At 38.6% G+C, this 20,740-nt stretch overlaps 1 protein-coding gene across 1 annotated transcript in view; it reads right to left on the bottom strand.

Moving 5' to 3' along the window:
- STAG1 (STAG1 cohesin complex component) overlaps positions 1-20,740 on the bottom strand; it is a 201,993-nt gene that overhangs the window by 157,953 nt on the left and 23,300 nt on the right. The window lies entirely within an intron of this gene.

Below are 20,740 nucleotides of genomic sequence, written 5' to 3'. Positions count from 1 at the left end.
TAATTACACAAACTATTTTGCATTACCTCCCATATTTGTTTACAGTAAATCTAATGTAAAAACACAAGCAGAACTCAATCTGAGAAAATTTAAATAAACAAGATAAATATATAAGAATAAGCAATCAGAGAATGTGATGATCCAGATTTAAGGAATCTATTTTCTGGTCACACCATAGACTAAACTTGCAAGACAGAAGTTTAGTTTCTTGAGAAACAGTCTTTCCTAGTTTCAAATCAAGATGAAAGAACTGCACCTAGAAATCATACAAGTTTTGATTTAGGCACAACAAAACCAGTAAAAAATAAAAACACTCCTGATAACACTCCCTTTAATGGAACTACACTGATTCAAAATAGACAAACTGGCTCACAGTTTTATGTGACTGAATTTTACAGAAGAGTAGTCAGAAGCTGTGCAACTCTCTAACTGTATCTCTAAGTATTTTAACCTGATGAAATGAAAGTTGTAAGTTTAAACAATGAACTAGACTGCATCTGTGGTACCACTACACCCACTGGTAAAATCTCTCTATCCAAAACACTAACCAAGGAGTTGACTAATGACAGTAGACATGACTTTACCATTAAATAACGGCACAACGTGACAGATGCACTAATCTTTGATGTAATAAAACATAGAACTGCCATCCAATTCTTCCAGAAAATGCAAGCTCTGGAAAAACTAAAATGATTTGTTTCATTCTCCCCTTTTACAGATCTTGGGGTAATATAAATAGCTGCATGGAGCACTGCAGTTGAGGAATGGTAATGAATACCAATGACTTAACTGCATGTTTTGTAAACATGGGATATTTTAAATCTCTTTTATTTAAATATTTAATTTATTGTCAATGGGCAGGTTTTCTGTGCTCTAGTAACTTTGCACAAGACAGCAGAAAAATCAAGCCAGAAAGAGGTAACGTGACTAGCACCACAGTATCTAAATAAAACTGCACCAGAGTAAGCAAAACAGTACAACACTTAAAGTATTATTTTCCATCCTCCTATACGCACATCAGTATTTATTTACCAAAACCATAACTGTACAGCATGAACAGACTTTTTTGCCTCTGGTTATTACAGTTCCAATTAGATTCACAGATGAATACAACTAGTTCGTCCAGTACTTACTACTTCATGCTACCAACAGTTTCACTTACAGTATCTCATCACCAAATTTAAGTTTTTCCAATATACTACCATCTCATTGGCCATTTTTTCATACTGTATCATTAAAAAGCCACCTTGTTGCAAAACACATGTTCACAAAAGAGAAGTTTGTTTGAAATGAAAGTTACCCCTCTAGCATTAACAGTTTAAAGGGGGTCATTTTCCACAGCCAGTACACCAGGTTGGTGTAAAAGCTCTCTAGTTTCACCATAAGACACAAGCAGTCAGAGTTCTTCAAGAACAAAAATGTTACATGATATGCTATTTGTGCTATTTCCATGACTTGTTTCCATAACAATGTTTCTTCATTAGAGACACTATGTTTTAAAGGATGTGATTACTCTTAACAGGGGAATGACATGCCCATTCAACAACATCAAGCAACCACTTCAGACACTCGTAAGAATTTATTACAAATAAACATAGCATCAGACTGAATTAAGTTTTGAGTTGATTTTCTATTCGAAGGAAAAAAAGGGAACGTTCAGATCTCTGAAACGGACAGGTTCACTACAATTGGAACCAAATGCACTCTGGTGGTCACAAAATCCTAACGTTTAGTCATAACATAAGAAGAATGTTTAATGAAATCCTAAAATAGAAAAGAAAGGTTTTGATTAAGCTTCTGCAAATATTTTTTCTGCCTGCCATTACAATTGATGTACACATTTTTGTAATACTTTCCCTTTGTATAAAAAGTATATATTTTTTGTACACGCACAAGCACACATGCACTCACACACACTCTTGTGTACGCTAGCTAGACCTCAAAGGAAACCTATTCATCTTGGATCTTCAGATTATCTAATTCTAGCAGGATACTGGGCATCAAGCTTACTTTTTTCTTGAACTTATTTTGAAAGCTCTTTTGAATTGATGTGCATTTCATGCAAGAGATTTTCCACAGATGTTTAAGGCATCCTGCACAACTGTTACGTGGAATTTCTTTTTTTAATTTTCTTTTTTAACCTAGTTATCACCCTTCACAACTGTTATGCTGTGCATGCTTGCATAAAGTAGTGCCTTCACACATAAGGAAAAGTATACTTGCTCAGAGATAACTTATTCAAAAAGAGAAGTCCTGGCCTAAAAGAAAGTATGGAGTGAAGGGTATAAGGAGCCAGAAGGAGAAGAGGGGAGGAGTTTCATTCAAAAGCAACTGAAAAACCAAGAAAGCTAGACCCACAGCCTTGACATGGTGGTGATGGCAGACAACCTGACACACAGGGAACTGCAAGGTCCTGTGGTATTTTCTCAAAGTCCCTATGCTAAGCAGGAAACCGCAAAACAGTGCTAGAAAAAAATCCATCTGTATGTGCTTAGGTCCACACTGGACCATCTAGAAGATGACAAAGTTGCTCTTCTACTGACTTGTGTTAATAAAGGCACTTAACAAGGGTTAAGCCAAAGAGTGCTAAAATACAAGAACTGTCAATGCTGATGAGCTGGAAAATGAACAGCTCGGAAGGCAGAAGCCCAAAAAGAAAAGGCACAATCCTGCCCATTTTGTGGGACTGACATTGCATGGAGTAACACCGCCCCGGTACACAATCCAAGTCATCTGTATCCCTCACATGCATCCAACACAGTCCTGCTGGCTATTATGCTGTGGATGCTAACTCTCTCTTTCTCAACCCAGACACTCAGCTGAAGTTAGGAAATCCTGAACGGTCTTGGGATAACTGCCTTGCAACTTCCCTCAACAGTAACGTTCCTCTAAGCTCAAAGAAACACCACCACTTGCTTCCAAAATTCAATCTTAAATTATGACCCATGTTGCTTAGGCTTGGTTTGGAAATGAAATAAGTCACTATAGTGACTAATGAAAAGCTTTATGTGCTTGGAACAGAGTTCTCAATTTAGTCGTGCAATTAAGTTTGACAACTGTGGAAAAATCATTGATCCTTATGGACTACACAAATGTGAACCTTCACATTTTTTTTCTGGTTTTAATAAAAGAAACACCTGTTTCTTAAAGATTATGTTCTTACAAACGAGAAAATTGAACTCTCCTCCTTTCTGTCCTATTCAGCCTGCGAATTAAGGCATTGATAAAAAATCCTGAAAGCTTGAGACAGATTCCCATTTTGTCACCTTTCTTCTGGGGAAGAGAAGAGCGGGGGGGAAGAACATACTTTTGCATTTTGGGTTATTTAAACTATAATAAACACAATATAGCTGAACAAGTCCTTTAACTTGTAATCAACTGCTTCTATTTTAGGAGCTTAAAAAAAATCTGATGTTTTCATTCAACCCCAATTTTAATGACCTTAGCATGTTTGCAGCTTTTTAAACCTGCACATCTATATTTTAAGATTACATAAATTTATGCTGGCATAGTTAAAAATGACCTATAGAAAAATATAAAGCAGGCAGTAGAAGAGACCATTCGTTGAAACGTACAGTGGGAAAACAAGTAAATGTTTCTTTTTTTCTTCTATTTTTTTTAACCATGCACGATAACCAGGGTAGACATAATGACCATTACATAAAACTGCTTCTTAAAATAAAAAGGGGGCATTTTCTAGTAAGTTGACAAGTTTATGATAATTTTTCTTCAATAAGTATCTCATAATGAGCTTCGCTTTAAAAAATGCTCTAAAATTTTACAACAATAAATCTGATACATGCATTCCATCAATATTTTCTATTAATATTTCCTATATTTTTTTGCAGTCTTTAAGTCTTTAGATTGTTTATTTGCCTCTCTGGTGCTGAAGTCATCTACCCATTTTAGCCAAATAACAAACAAACAAACAGAAAAGATTGACATGAACAAACCTGGCAGAGTTGTTCCAAGCAACTATCTGGTAGCAACAACCAAATCAAGTTCAACTAACCTTATTATAAACTAGGTACCTATGTGTTATAAAGCTGAAACCAAAACTTAAAACAAAACAAAAACCCAAACAAAAAACCTCAACTACTAAGTTTAGCAATAAGAGTTACATCGTTATTAATTCCATTGCCTAGAATACATCCAAAATAAAAAGATAACTGGTATTTGACAGACTCCCATTCAAAATCCTTTCCTTGTTGACCAAGTGACCTTGTCCCCCCCAAGTGCAACATATATTCAAACAATGGCTCACCCTAACGGAGCAATACCTTCTACGACTTAATTGGTAATGCCTGTACGCCATAACTTCATTTTCCATTTAAAATTACTATGCTTTCTCCCTCAGTGCTCCCTGTTGTGTCTTTTCTTGCAGGTTGAAAATTGATAAAGCAGTACACTTCTCCATCCCATTAAGGCCCAAAGGAAGTCTGAGAACTCTAAACGTACCGCTTGTGCAGACAAGAAGCTGTAATACATGACGGTGCGCCACACCATTGCACAGCACCATAAAACAAGACATGTAAAACTCAAGGGTTTTTGTATTCAGTTTAGAGACAAGATTTATCCCCTCAATAGTCTTGCCCAACAACAGCGTTTGACAGCTAGCAAAGGGCCTGCATCAGCAGCAAACGACACTTCTGTTAGAAGGCAGCACGTTGCAAAGACAGAGCTCCAAAAGCTTTGAACAACAAGGTGAGAGAGAAAAGATCTCACAGCCAGGCAGATAAATTCTAGCCTTTTACTGCTTTATCTAACCCCATGCCTGGTCTTGGGCACACCACTTAAATCCTTCCTGCTCAGCTATCTCATCTGCAAAGTGAAAATAATATTTAGAAATTGAAAGTGTAAATTCTAAATCCTGCAGAACTAGAAAAACAGTCATCCGGAACTAACCCTGTAACAAATTCACCAAATGCTGGGATGTGTTCTTCATCACTCAGGAGTTTTTGTTTGCTTTGGTTTATGTATTTCTATAAGCATAAGCTTTATTTCTGCTACAGGTTTGGAACTTGAAACAAATTAATTCATGTTGACACTGCAGCCACTTGAACCGAAAGCCAAATTAAACCACCTCTTCCAGCTCTAATTTTGAAAATACATAGCATCATCTAAGGCCAAACAAGGCATAATGCTTATTTAGCCTATCTTTAAGATAATTTCATTGAAGTTCTACACAAAATTTAAATTTCACATTATCACATTTCAGTAAGTATTTAAACCAAGACTGAAAGTCCAAGTGACAGAAAAATTAGCACTAAGCACTAGTGAATTCCTTCAATACTTGAAGTACGTAGCAAGCTCTGCCGATATGTGGTCTTCAATATTCTTAATCCAGTCTGACTGTGATAGAAGGAGGTATTATTAGAAACAATTAGGCCAGAACAGTACGGTGATGCTTTGTTTCCTACATCCTTCAAAAGCACACTGGACATATTATTATTATGCCACATCCCTCTCCCAAATGTGCCTCTCTGCTGTTGCTGTTATTCATTTAATACCCAGTAGGACCTGCAGTTCCCAACCTGCAAAAGCACATCAACAACAAAAGCAAAAAACTGGGAGAGTTGGTTGATACACCAGATGCTTGTGCTGCCATTCAGAGAGACCTGGACAGGCTGGAGCAATGGACAAACAGGAATTGCATGAAGTTCAATAAAGGGAACTGCACAGTCCTGCACCTGGGAAGGAACAACCCCGTGCACAGGTTTGGGACTGACTGTCTGGAAAGCAGCTTTTCCAAAAGACATCCAAGGATCCTGGTGGACAACAACTTGAACATAAGCCAGCAATGCACCTTTGCTGCAAAGGCCAACAGCATCTCCTGGGCTGCTTTAGGCAGAGCACTGCCAGCACATCAACGCAGGTGACCCTTCCCCTCTACTCAGAGCTGATGAGACATACTTGCAGCGCTGTGTCCAGTGCTGGGCTCTCCGGTACAAGAGAGACACGGACATATTTTGTTTTGCAGTAAAGGGACAATTTTGAACAGTGTGGCATATGGTTTGGCTAGGGGTCTTTCAGAAGGATGGAGTTATCAGAACTGCAAGCTGAGGATGGACAGTTGTTTTTTCCTCAGAAAATGTCAGTAAGAAATGAATACATAAAACAAAAAAAGGGAAGCAAGCTCACAGAAGTAATGTATATAATACAAGAAAAATGTGAGGCCAAGAACAACAAAGTGAGACTGTACACAAAATTAAAGCATTTAGTAGATGCCCATTATCATTGACCAAAGTTTCTTTTTTTTTTTCATTCTTTAAAGGTATTTCCAGATGCATTACATACACATATGGGAACAAGAATTATCACGTGGCAAGCCCTAGCTGTCCATTCAACATTGCCTTCAATGTCAGTTGTCTCCTCAGTTGCACTCTACAGTTGCACCAACACATAGAATTGACTCTACAGGCAAAACAGCTGTTGCTGCTTCCTCTCACCAAATGCTTTCAGCTTAGAAAGGTCCTGCCCAGTCAGCCAGAAAAATAATCTGAAGTCTCACTTTCTAGTGTGCAATATTATTCTGTGCTCTTCACAATTACGAATGCAAGACCTCACACTGAAAGGTTACACAAATCACTTCTTGCAGAGCTGGGAAAAAAATTCTTAAATGACAAAAACCTCCCAGCATTAAGTCATACTATCATGTTTCTATACTTAGTTTTTGGTCTCTAAAAATGTGTGAGCTGCCAAAAACAATCAGTTTTTCTGTATCTTCTGCTACTATTTTCAGAAGGTAGCAGCTAATTCCTGTACTGTGCATGTCTGTGCCAAGGCACTGACACTAAGATTACACAGGAAAGCTGATACAATCTTTTAACCGTGGTTATAATAGTGTAGTTGATTCAAATGTCACACATCACTCAGACAATTTTGTTTGATCATCTCTAGTGTTTACTTCAATACTTTAACTATATTATCATCATATACTGCTTTCTTATAATGCCTAGGATTGCTAACACTAAAGATATTAATCAAATGCTTTGGGGCAAATGACTGCCTGTAGATACGGCTTGCTCAAGAACAGAAATTTTATCCTTTTTTTTAAATAAACTTGATGGACTGGACATATGAAAACAAGCTTGCTTTCCCTTTGTTAATCTTACAGACTCTTCAGACATAATGCTCCTCACTCTGCAGACACCCAGTGAGACACTTGACCTGATTTTCTGCAGCACTGAGCACTCACAACTGTGACTGAGATCACTGGGGGCTACAGGCACTCCGTCACTCATGAGGCAAGTAATTATGGTCTGATTGCACAAGACCAAGAGTTAAGGCACTGAGTTCTAATTCTAGTCCAATATCTGCATGATTAAGGTCTAAATTAACAACTTGCTCCTTGCCATCTGTCCATTAGGATAACATCAGCTGTTTACCAGCCTCCTACCTACCCACTTTGAACACAAAACACACATAATAAAAAGGGCTCTAGAAAGTTAGGTTCTACTGTCCTCCAATTGGGAGAATGAATAGATGGATCCTTGAAGTCGTCTGCTTCTCTGCACTGGTATTTCCAAGACTCAGAAGGAGTCTTGAGAAGATAAACTCACTCATCTTTTTAAGATGATGCAAGAGCATTAAAAGTCACAGAAAAGCCCATGGGACAAATTTGAAGTTGAGCGAGATTTTGCCTATCATAGAAACTGTGGAGTCATCCTCCCAAACAATACTGAGCAATCAATGAAAACTTGCAAAAGACTGAATGACAGTATGAATAGCATAAGTGTTCACCATACCTTAGGACAGGGTTTTAAAAGATAGCCGAGTTATCAAGACATGAAATGCTTCCCCCCAAAAAGGGCCATCCTGTTCAGCTGATTTCTTAGTAAGCCAATTCAGCTCACTAAAATGGCATAAAACTTTTCAGGGTTTTGCATAGTTAATTTTAGCGGGCCAAGCCAGGGCTCCAGGAGGCTCAGAAATACATGCGCGCAGGAAAGTAACAGAGGACTACAGCTGCACGCAGACAAGACTGAAGGAGGATGACTTCTTTTTCAATACATAAAAACTGCTGCAAAGGCAATGGAGAGGGAAAATAAACTTTCTCAGAGTGAGAAAAGGACAAGTAACAGGTTTAAACTGCAGCAAGGAAAATTCAGGTAAGACACTGAGAAAAACTTGACAATGACCAGTGAAGCACTCTAACAGTTTGCTCAAGAAAATATGAATTATCCACCGCTGAAGATTTTGTTACTTTTCCCAAATAGATGGGCCACACTTGTCAGGTACAACAAACAGCAAAGTTTGTGGAAAAAGCTTATTCCTAGGAGATTGAAACAGCTGGGAGAAAACAGACAAGGCTTTGGGAACACAACCTGCTTTGGGTCTGAAAACATGGCGTTACTGTAACTGCTAGAGGGGACAGGGTGAGAACTAGATGAACTCTTGATATCCCCTCTTGCCCCCCCCCCCCCTTTCTTCTAATGCTTCTGTGACTTTACCCTCAATCAAATCCATGTGTGACCATAATTAAAATTAAATCCAACGATTAAATTCACACTGCAACACTTCAGTGAGTGACTGCTTATTCCTGCAAAATAATCCACATCTAGAGGAAGGCAGGAATCCCTGGTGTAGTCAAACACATTTAGACGGTCACACAGGCTTTGGATTTTAATCGCTGTATAGCACAAAGCACAACAGGCAAGAATGTAGACAGTCCACAGGCACACCAGAAGCAATGTTAACAGATTTTTATGCTACCTCAGGAAAGTGTTTACTCATCTGTAATTTTTCTCAGCAGTGGACATCTGGTCTTCTATTATTCATTGCATCTGGAAAATTGCCAACAATAAAACCAATTTTCACAAAAAGAAGCAAAGCTCAATGCACAGAACACTGGAATAAAGGAAAAAAACTCTCAGAATTATTCCGGTTTTTGTTCTTTGGGCATTTGTTTCTTTGTTTTGTCTTTTTTCCTCACATGGGACTCTGATGAGAAAAACCAAGAGGAACTGCAGAACATTTTGTCTGGATTACCAAAGAAAACATGCATTTTGAAGTCACGTATAAATTAAAAACTCTGTGAAGTGACTAATTCTGGTACTCATATGATCTTATGGGGACATGCACAAAGGCTCAAGGAAAATAAGGTCAGCAAAATAATGTCTCTAAGTTCATGCAGCTGCTAACAGAAAGAATATTTTATAGTTAATATAGAGAGACTCTTGCATGTATCAAGTAGAAGTAAATGTAGGACCACTCTGAAGTGTAATATAATACCAATTCCCTGATAGGCACCTTTATTACCCTACTCTCAAAAGAACACGAAGGCATAATGGTTCTTCAAAAGAACATAGCTTCGAAGGACTATGTTAAAGCATTCCCACCACTGAAAAACGCTCATTCAGAAAACTACGTATCTTGGACTCCAAGCTTCGAGAAGCAGCTCCATCAATTTCCTAGTTGCTAGACCTGTCAGGATCCTTGTCCTTACAAAGATCTCATGATCCAAATCCCTCGAACAGCAAAGATTTCTGGACATTATCTAGGTGTGACTGAGTTATTGAAAGCCTCTACTCAGTATTCATACTTACTCCAGAGATAACCCTTACAAAGCTTTAGGCCAAGAGAGTCTTTCAATGCCATCAGTCCGGGAACTGAAAGATCCTGGAGTACCACTTTTTCCCAGTCCAGGGACTTCAGCAATGTTCATATGACAAAAACCTATGGATTCCTGTACTACTGCCTCTCTATTAACAGGTTGGAGATTCAGCTTAACCCTCAGCCTGATGTAGCTAATTGGCATCTGTTTTACCAAGGTTCCTTTTTCACTCAAATACAATCTTTTTGTGTGCACAAGGGCATGTGGATTTTTTAAAATTATTAAATCCCTCATGTTTTGAGCTCCTTAGAAGAGAGGTTGCATTTAATAAAGGGATTAGCAAATATCCAATAGGCATTACTATAAGTAGCATAATGCTATCTTTCTGCAGTGAAGCAGTCTAAATACCCTCACTTTTAGTAACCATTTTTCACTCATGCTATCATTAAGTGGACAGGGGTTCCACTGATGCTTTTCATTTAAGCAGGAATAAATTTCAACAAGAATCATAAGAAAGCTGTTTTCCTTCAACTGTTAACTATTTTTAGCCCAAATAACTCTATAAATGATTTAAAAAAAAAAAAAAAAAAAAACAAAAAAACAAAAAACCACACATTTGCCTTAGCATAAAAGGGACTTCTCAAAAAAGCTCATTAGTAGCATAGATCTTTTGACTCTTAATTCTTGACACTCTGCTAGAGTATTGACAGAATATAGTGGTGTACCATGGAGAGGAAGTAATTTCCATATCCTTCCTCTACCCATTAGCCAGAGTACCTAAATTACAAATACCTGCTAAGTTCCTAAAAAGAGTTTGTGAAAACTGAACAAGAGCCAAAAAAAGTAGCGGAGGTAGACCAGAAAAGATGAAGTTAGCCAATAAAGTCATTAAATAGAAATATATATTAATTACAGAATCATACCTTACCTCCCAACCCCAACAATTTCCTGAGAAAACCCAACCCTGTATCAAACCAGACACCCTTCACCTACGTCTTGCACCACTACAACCCCTCTTCTGAAACAATCCACAACCGCAGCCTTTCAGGGAAAAACTACCCAAGCCTTAAATCCCACCATGTCCTAGATACCAAAGAGCGAGCTATAGTAGTCCCAAACCCTGACAATCAGTAAAGCAAGCTGACAACTCTGATTTGATTCCTCTTCACCTTAAAACTTGTTTCAATTTCTCTTCCCAATAAACTAAGGAACCATATTCTCCTACTCTAGGAACTTTTCATATGCTGCCCAAGACCGACAAGCCTGGCAGGTCTTTAATCCAAGTACAATAGATGGAACAAAAACCATCAGAACACATTAAAGAACTTCTCTCTTTACTAGTCAGTGAGCCAGTTATCTTCAAGACAAACTAAACTGCAGAATTTAAATCATCCCTCCATCAAAGTCATCAATGCTACCACAAATGTATTAAGTCAGATCTCCAGTTTCTCATTTTGTGATACCATATTTTGCCTGAATAACTTACAAGAACAATAACTCCAGAATCCATATGCTGCTAAATACCTTCAATCCATCCTAACCTGACACTGCATCAGTCTAAAGGTACTGGAACAGACCCATAAATATGCTGAAATCCTCATGGGCTTACTTAAGAGATTCTAAAGATATAACCAAGCCTATTCTTTTTCTAAAACATAGAGCGGATATCTGTTTTGTAGTCTGAAAACTCATACTCTTTCAAAGTCATCCAATGTGTGATACCAAGCAAACACTTTTCTATCAAACTGTTCCCAGAGCCTACACTGATACCGGTTTCCTGTACACCAGGCCAATACACCTACTGCCGCAAAGCCAGCAACAATGCAAAACTCAAGCCATAACATCTAGGCAGTGCATCAAGAACCACAGCACGTGCTGCGAGGGCACTCGTCATTGCACTCCTTCACTGATCTAAAGAGAACTTTCCCGAAAGACACTGCTACACAAAAATATATCTATGTTCTGAACGAGCCAAATAAACATCGCTGAAATGTACTGCAATAGCCAATGCTTGTATGTCCTCAATTATTACAAATGGCACGGCCTATGACTTATGTCAGTTATACAGTTAAAACCTCTACTGTAAAAGCATGCCTTAAAATACTTTCTCTCATCCTCCAATCTTAAAACAACCCAACCACCACAATAAACTTGTGAGGAGAAGCACATTTTTCCAATGGACACATGTAACCATGTTGGAGTTAAAAATAAAAAGCCTTGCAAACATGTTTCCTGAGTGACCATAAATGCCTCATACTGTGATCAAAATTCAAACCTAAACCCACAGATCCCAGACTAACATAATTCACCAAAGCCCCGAGATTACTTCCCCACAACTACACAGGTGAAAAGCAGCAGGACTAGCAGCAAACACGCAAGAAATAATGATTCACCAGCAGAACACTTCACAGGAAAAAAAAAAAAATTTTTCACTTCTAGGTTCTCACTTCTGATCCTCAAACTTAGGAAAACACACGGCTAGAAATTAAAAATTCACAATTGTTTTAAATAATTGACTCAAAAGGGAAAGTGGCTTTATTACACATTAGCTTCATCCATCCCTAGGTTATGATGCCTCCACATTCCAAGGCCAAGATAACTTATCTCTCTGCCCCACAGAAAATACTGATTTTAACATCCTCCCACCACTGCAGCAGAGCTCACAGCTTTCCACCTGTACTGAGCTTGAGGATTGTGATTGTATTTCAGGCTAAAGATGTTTGATCCAGACGCTTGTCTACTTTTTCACAGCAATGTCAACTGACCTAAAAAATACATTACCTGTACCTACAGGCCTCTCCTGATGTGGATTCTGACACGAGGGGAGAAAAGGAATCTAAGGACTCAAGAAATTAAAGATAAGCTAAACAGGGTTGGCTACCCACCAGCATTCCCTCATGACATCCCTGACACACCAGTCACAAGAAATCAATGAAATGATAAGAAGAAATAGGAGAGAAGTTATTATAAGTACTACATAAAATTGGAAATAGTTCTGCAATAGTCTAAAATGCAGGTGTCACTAGGGAAAAGACAAATTAGCACCTGGAAACAAGATTTATTTTAGCTCAGTAAATAATCCTGAAGAAAAGCTTTTATCATTCAGTGCTGAAATGAATTTTGGTTAGCCAACAACCCTAGGAAGAGTCAGTAGGGGGTGAAACTGTCTGTTCTTTGCTGTTTAAAAACGTCTTGCACACCACAATAAATCCATTCAAAGGGAAACTTTCTTGGGAAACAAATGCTTGAAAAGAAAATAATCTCTCTTTCATTGCTTGTTCATTGCTCCAGATAGAGGAATGATGATTCTACAGATGGAAGAAGACAATCGTACTGTGTGAAATCAGTTGAGAGCCCAGTTCCAAACCGGACAAACTGAAAAATCAGACAAGTGTTACCTGAAATACAAGGAGGAGAAGCAAGAAGGGAGAAGACAACATGCAAGCTGGACAAGAAGCTGATTCAGCTTCATTTCCGAAGGACTTCACATCCAACCAGGCTGTTTGCCCTCCATCTCTTGACAATTTTTGAACATGTTGCCGAATGCAAACAGATTTGACAGAAGGACAGGTACCTCAAAAGATTATTTTTTAAAATAAGCACTGGCTGAGCCTAGTGCTCCTGTGAGGGTGGAGGCAGGGGCCTGGATCAGCGGAGCTACTATTTGTCCTGTTCATCAGGCACACAGCTCAGAGCCAGTCGCCCACATGTCCTGCTCTGCCCAGCCCAGGGAAGGCACTGAGGTGCACAGTGCTGCAATAGAGGTGCCACACAAAGAGCGGAGAGCCTTCAAGGACACGGGTAAACTAGTGGATTTACTGCAGTAAGGAACATAACAGGACTATGAAACCAGGCTTCACTAACTCCACTGACCATACAACAACTTATTTCTCACCTTCTTCCTCTTTGCCCTTTACGATTATTTTTCCTCTTGACTCAATACAAAGACATTTATTTGAAGACATGATGACAACACAACTGTAAAGCTATCACCAATTTACTTGGATACCTAGACTGTAAGTTGCAAACACTGATGCTCTTTTTTTTCCCCCTTGTATTTTGCATTGCTTACAGAAATACAGGAACACCTTTTTTTTATTTCTGAACAGTTACTTAGACAAGCAGATGACAAAAACTGGAAATAGTGACTGTGTCTGAGTAAGCATCATTCATTTTCATGCTACTGTTCTGTGAGCTTTAAAGCCTAGTCAAAAGTGCTTTCTCCCAGTAACGCTGACAGCAGTGCTTCCTCCTAGACAAGGAAGAAGTTTTGATCTGGGAGATATTTACCAAAACAGTTCATTGGACTAATGCAGTTGTTGGGCTTAATGAAATAGCTTAGATAATGCTTTAGCCAAAATGGACCACTTAAAAAGAGACAGAAGAAAGAAGAGATCTCACCTCACTTGGAAATGTTGCCATTGGATGACGCTTGTAATGAAGCCATCAAGAGTTCCAGCATGAACTGGCAGAGTGCTTTATTTTTCTAAAGATACCCAAACAGAGATGAAACCTTGTGGTTCTGGAAAGCTAAAACATGGGCTTTTCCAGCAACCCAAACAGTAACCCTTTCCCCTCCCATCGGAAAAAGAAAAGGCAACCAAACTGCCTCCCTGCCCCGATCCCTAAAGATAGTTAACATCAACTGTGAACTGAGAAAGGAAATTGAGGACTAACTACCAATAGACTAGAAATACAGAGCAGCTGCAGCAAGATGCCTCACAGAAAACAGGCTAGCAGATAAAATCAGGAATCTACAGGAGCCATGCCGCACAAGCCAACAGCTCTGAGGGACCCAACAACAGGAACAACTTGGAATCCTGAAGCTATCCTGATACAACCAAAACTTGTTTAAAAATCTGTTGGGGGTTTACAGGTATCTGGCTGGTTTGAGAGTCTGTGGAAGGTCACAGCTTCATTCAAGGAAGAGAAGAGTGGTAATACCAAGCACAACAGGCTGGGCAGAGAATGGATTGAGAGCAGCCCTGAGAAGGACTTGGGGGTGTTGGCTGATGAGAAGCTCAACGTGAGCTAGCAATGTGTGCTTGCAGTCCAGAAAGCCAACCGTATCCTGGGCTGCATCCTGGTCACCTGGAAGTGTGACCAGCAGGTCAACGGAGGTGATTCTCCCCATCTACTCTGCTCTCGTGAGACCCTACCTGGAGTACTCCATTCAGCTCTGGGGCCCCCAACATAAGAAGGACATTGACCTGTTGGAGCAAGTCCAGAGAAAGGCCACAAAGATGATCAGAGGGCTGGAGCACCTGTGCTATGAGGAAAGGCCGAGAGAGTTAGGGTTGTTCAGCCTGGAGAAGAGAAGGCTCCAGGGAGACCTCACTGTGGCCTTCCAGTACCTGAAGGGGGCCTACAAGAAAGCTAGAGAGGGACTTTTTACAAGGGCATGTAGTGATAGGACAAGGAGTAATGGCTTTAAACTGAAAGAGGGTAGATTTAGATTGGATATTAGGAAGAAATTCTTCACTGTGAGGGTGGTGAGGCACTGCAACAGGTTGCTCAGAGAAGTTGTGGCTGCCCCATCCCTGGAAGTGTTCAAGGCCAAGTTGGATGGGGCTTTGAGCAACCTGGTCTAGTGGAAGGCGTCCCTGTCCATGACAAGGGTGTTGGAACCAGATGATCTTTAAGGTCCCTTCCAACCCAAACCATTCTATGATTCTGTTTGATGAAAATTAAGGTCAGTGTTCAGAGCATGTATCACACTATCTTCAATAACTGGAACAGAAAACCACTTGCTACTCACAGAATTCTCTGCTTAGTTACAATGATGGTCTGTAACAGGCCTGCCAATGTCAACTTGCTACTTTGATATACACAGCCTTACAAACCTCTTCCCGGTGAATGACACTAAGAAAAAAAGGAAAAATTAATGGATGAGAGAAGAAAAAAGCCTCTTGCCTAGAAGAGAAGAGAATTGTCTTACCTCTACCATCAAATATAAGACACTGAAAATAGAAAAAGCACAGTTCTGTAAGCACTGCTAGTAAAACTGAGTGAAACTTAACAGAAGCTCCGGAAGAAAGAAACTGCCATCACCAGAAGCTGAGGCTCTCCAGTGAGAGGGGAAATTCCAGCAGCTGATCTACACAAGAGGTTATTTTTCTCTGTAAGACTTCTTGACTTTTGTTTTTGCAGAGAAGGGATCAGACCGCACAGTTTTAATGTTGCGGAATTTGCAGACACTTTCTTCTGCACTTCTGAAAGATAGGAAGAGGATTTTCAGTATCTTTTACACAGTTACATAAAATGAAAATGCATACGGTAACTGATATTTGAAACTGTCAGGCTGTAAGAGCAAGAGTGGGAATATTTTGAAACATTTCCTTAAACAGATTCTCAACTCCCATGAGATAAGAACAAGTTCTAACTGAAAACTGTAACCCCAGGAGTTAAATAAGGGAACGCTTCCTCTAGGAACAACCCTTACAGAAAATACCAGGAACATACAAGCTTTCATTTTTCTTATACCTGGTCCTATCTCCATCTCCCTACAAATTATTCAAATAAATTTAAACATTAATCTATAAGCATTGCCTTCACCCTTGAGGCAAAGTTAGACCAAGCTTTTCCAGAGTACACAATATATACGAGTACATTTAATAAAGCATTCAACAATCATTTAAATACTACAAAAATGTCAAGGAAGTGTTTTTCCAGCAGTTAAATCAACACTTAGCACTTCCACAAATCAAGTTCTCAAAACACGGAGAACATGACTAGATATAACAGACTAAATATAAGGAAAAATTTTTTACATTTTTTTACAACACTGGAACAGGTTACCCAGAGAGGTGGTAGAGGCCCCATCCCTGGAAACATTCAAGGTCAGGTTGGACGGGGCTCTGAGCAACCCTATCTAGTTGAAGATGTCCGGGCTCATTGCAAGGGGGCTGGACTAGATGATCTTTAAAGGTCCCTTCCAATCCAAACCATTCTATGATTCTATGGCTACATATTGGGGGGAACCAAACCCAACACAGAATAGAGATTTTCTTTTTCAGTAGAGTCGTCAGATGAGGTTTCATACGATGGTTGAACCAATCTGATGGGTTGCTGTTGTCAAAAATGCAATCCTCGTTCTTTCCTCCTACTCCTGGCCACATGTTCCTGTTCCTTCCCTTATGGCAGCTTTGGTACTGGTCTGGCCCTCAGGAAACCAGTGAATGGAGAGACAGGAGACATTGGAAAAGAAAAGAAGGTAGGTAGCAAGTGGCTCAAGTCCTACTGCCCTCCCTCCACTCCTTACCATGATTTCTCACTGCTTCTATCCAGACAGCAGAACAATTTTACCATATTGATTCAATTGCAAAGGCAGCATGGATTGTTCATTTCTTTTGGAGAACAAGAGAGTCAAAACAAAACAAAGTTCACATTATTATACTTTTTTTTTTTAAAAAAACCCAACACTGTAATTTGAGAAAAAAATCTTGTGGATTACAGTATCATAAAACACTTGCTACACTTGACATTATTTTCATTTATCATAATCTAGAATGTATTATCTTAAATCATTCATTTTCTAATATCTTAAGGCAGTGTTAATTCAAGACTGAAAATAATGGCCTGGCTATAGGTTGATCACTCTAAAAGAGATATATGAATGCTCTCTAATTAGAGCAGCATAATGGTATTAAAAAAAAACCAAAAAACAGAAGAGACTATTAGAGAATTATTTCAGAGAAGAATACAAATGCAAAGAATTTGGAAGAGAGTCTTCTCCACAGTACTTTTAGCTAAGTTTCAGAGCAAACTAAAACCAGTACTCAGCGGGAAATAGCACCTTCAGCCCCTCTGAAAATCCCAGTCACTACCATCCACGTACACTGACCTGAACTGCAGCTACCGTGGTTCCTCTCTCCTGTGGCTGTACTGGCATGTGGCTTTCTGCCCATTTACGCAATCCAGGAAATCTAGCAATTTAAAAAATTGTTTTCAAACTGTTTGTATCTGGATCAGCTCCCTGAACTGGCTTACCCCTTGTTCATGTGAGCACAAGACTAGTGCTAGGGAAGAGAGGGGAGCAGCCAGGGGAACACGAGATTTGTGTTGGCCTAAATTGCTATGGAAATGTATTGTACTTTGCTGAAAGATCTTACAAATGAGGAAAGAGAAGCAATTTCTCAAAATATTCACTTCCCGCATAGAAGACAGATGTACTTTGTCTTTAAAAATAGCTCTTCATGCTCAATAAATACAGCACATTGCTTTCAGATCAACTGAACATGTATTCCTTTCCTAACCAAACTCTGAAGATGTCAAAGGAAAAGCAGAATGAGATTAAGGCAATTTGGGTTTTTTTATCATCTCTGCATAAATAGAAAGAAAACATCTCATTATAGCAGCTGATAGCCAGTTCCTTGCCAATACATGCAATATCCTAAGTAAGCATTTTTTCCACAAAATTATCTTACCCTGTTTTTGAGGGGAGAGGACAGGGAGGGGGGAAGGGCTACCTTCTTTCCGACTCTTACATTTCTCATTTTTCTACCAGTATTAGTCTGCATTAACAGCCAAATCATACACACACACACTCACACACAACACTGCCAGTGACCTACTAGAAAGTTGCTATAGCAACGACTGCTTTCAGAAATACATGTTGTGCATTTTAAGTGCCATCATAGTGTAACTCATCTGTCAATTAATAACCACAGCTCAGAGTAACACATCACATACACCAAAAAAACCAAAAAAAAAAACCCCAAAACCAAAAAACACACGAAACAAAACATTGTGGCTTTATGCCTACAAAAGGAAATATCTGGAAACCCACTGCAGGCTTACACTCACTACCAATAAAAAAAAAAAGATCACATATTTAGCACCAAGATATAACTCTTGTATTTCTATTTAAGTGCACAAAATTCATGAAGTATGAAAAAACTTCACTGCAGTCTTGAAGGGGGAAATCACTCATATGTACCATTAAATGTCTAATTTAAGCAAGTCCGAGCTACTTGTAAAATCATCTATGGGAGCATACAGAAAACATAATTTAACTCAGGTTTCTGTTATTTGTTTTGGGTAAAATCCCTGTAATAAGAAACAATGCTGTATTTTAAAATATGCTTAATAAACCAAAAATTGAGTATACAGTTTCAGTCTCACTAGACTTCATTAAATCACCTGGTCAAGTTTTTTGTAATTAGCAATCAGACTAAGTGAATCACACTCTCTTTCTCCAGACCTAGACATCTACCAATTTTTGGTTGGTATACGTGGTGATAACTATTATACACAAAGCACAACCATAGTAAAGGAGTACACATCTGAAATGCCAACTAGCTATTCTTAGAAAGAAAACTTCAAGAAAATTCAACCAGCACAATTAAAAAAACTTGACAGTAATGTAGTACTAACAACAGTAGCTTATTTCGTGTTGTTTCCTCTCAAAACCCTGCCTTATCCTAGCAGGTTATTTTCATGAAAGTGCATGTACTAAATGCCAATTTTTTGCCTGTCTCAGCCATGACACACTTCCTGTTCATGGACTGTCCTGTCTGACCTTTGAAAGGTAAGTGCATTTTAAAGTGGAGAATATTCTCTCTATATAAAACATAAAGGCTAACCAGACAGTTTTGCAAAGACTCTGGATCATCAAGTGCCGCCTCTGTCAATGATACAGAAAGAAACGCTGCAGTGGTTTCTCAGCTCCAATGTGACCTTGAAAAGTGTTTCAATTTCCTTTCTCACATCCTCTAAATCCTGTTCAAATCATTTTTGCACATGACAGATAAAAAAAGGCTTTCCCATTATATTTTCTGTTTGGGATAAACATCAAGCTCTTACAGTACCCAGTCTTTGAAACCATACTAGTATTGATGCTAGCTGAAATCGTTCTGGAAGACACTATGGGTATCAGAATATAGAGTAAGATATACTGCCTAAACTTCTGCATAACTTCAGTAAGCAGCTCAGTCTCGATGAGCTCTACCAAGTATATCAGGCTGGTTACATGTATGCAACAATTTCTATAGGGGCTTTCCACTTGTCCCGGATTTAACAGGGAGGATCTTCTAAAAACTGAATCACAACCAATCCTTTTAGCTTGGATAAAAAGGACCAACTTTGAAACTTGGATCCTTTTTTTAATATATATTTTTTATTTTTATATATATTTATAAATATATATTTATTAAATTATATTTATATTAATAAATACAAAAATTATATTACATAATATATTTATTAAATTAAATATATTATATATTTTTAATATATATATTTTTAAAAAAAATATATGAAAGGATTGCTGTGAGAGAGACAGGGGGAGACAGAGAGATCTCCAGGCTCATCAAGGTAGCAAGGCCCAGAGGCAGGAGGGGTACAAGGGCATTTCTTTCTGACTGCCATCTGGCAGTCAGTCTGTATGAGCAAAGCAGGCAAGAGCACAAATAACCAATGTTTCATTTTAGTTATACACAATCTAACACTCTGAAGAACAGCAAGAAAAGCATTGCCTTAAAAAGCCAGTTTTCACATCAAGATGGAAGAAAATATTTTCTGCTGCCTCTGGACAGCTGGCAGCAGTCATGAGGCACAGGACTACTTAAACAATATTGTTTAAATATGAGAATAAGGTTTCCCTTAACCTTTTCAGTGAGATACCTGTAAATACAACTCTCAAAGTTTTATAACAAGGATTTTAAACTGTAATCAACTTTTTTTTAAATCCAGAATGTACCTGATCACAATTTCATGAATCAAACCTTTAAATAATTGAGAGAGGCAGGATGTCTTAACCTTGAAAGTTATTTAAAAAGTGATGCCCATTCTGGTTAATTTTTTTTTTTTTTTTTTTAACACCAGTATAAATACACCTCCAATAATAAGAACACCACACTGGGCAGACGACCTGTAAAGACCAGTATTTTGACTGAGGCCAAAAGCCCAGAGCAGGGCACAAGACAACTGCATGTGTGCAGCCATACTCCTCCTGAACACTCTAAAAATCCAGATCTTCCTGATTGCTCACATTTACATACATTAGATTTTGTATCAATATTATCCTTGAAGTCAATACTTTTCATTCCCTAATACTTACCCTGTAAGCTTTATTTTCTTATTCAAAAAAGTAGTCATATTCCACCTGCCCTCTAAGAATAAACAAATCATTACCATCTACATTCAACACTATAGCTGCTGCCATTTGCTGTCCAAATCTACCTC

This window comes from Platalea leucorodia (assembly GCF_965183815.1).
Source record: "Platalea leucorodia genome assembly, chromosome: 8".
NCBI lineage: Eukaryota > Metazoa > Chordata > Aves > Pelecaniformes > Threskiornithidae > Platalea > Platalea leucorodia.
The sequence above is the reverse complement of the archived record's forward strand: the minus strand, read 5'-3'. Positions and strand labels throughout refer to the sequence as shown.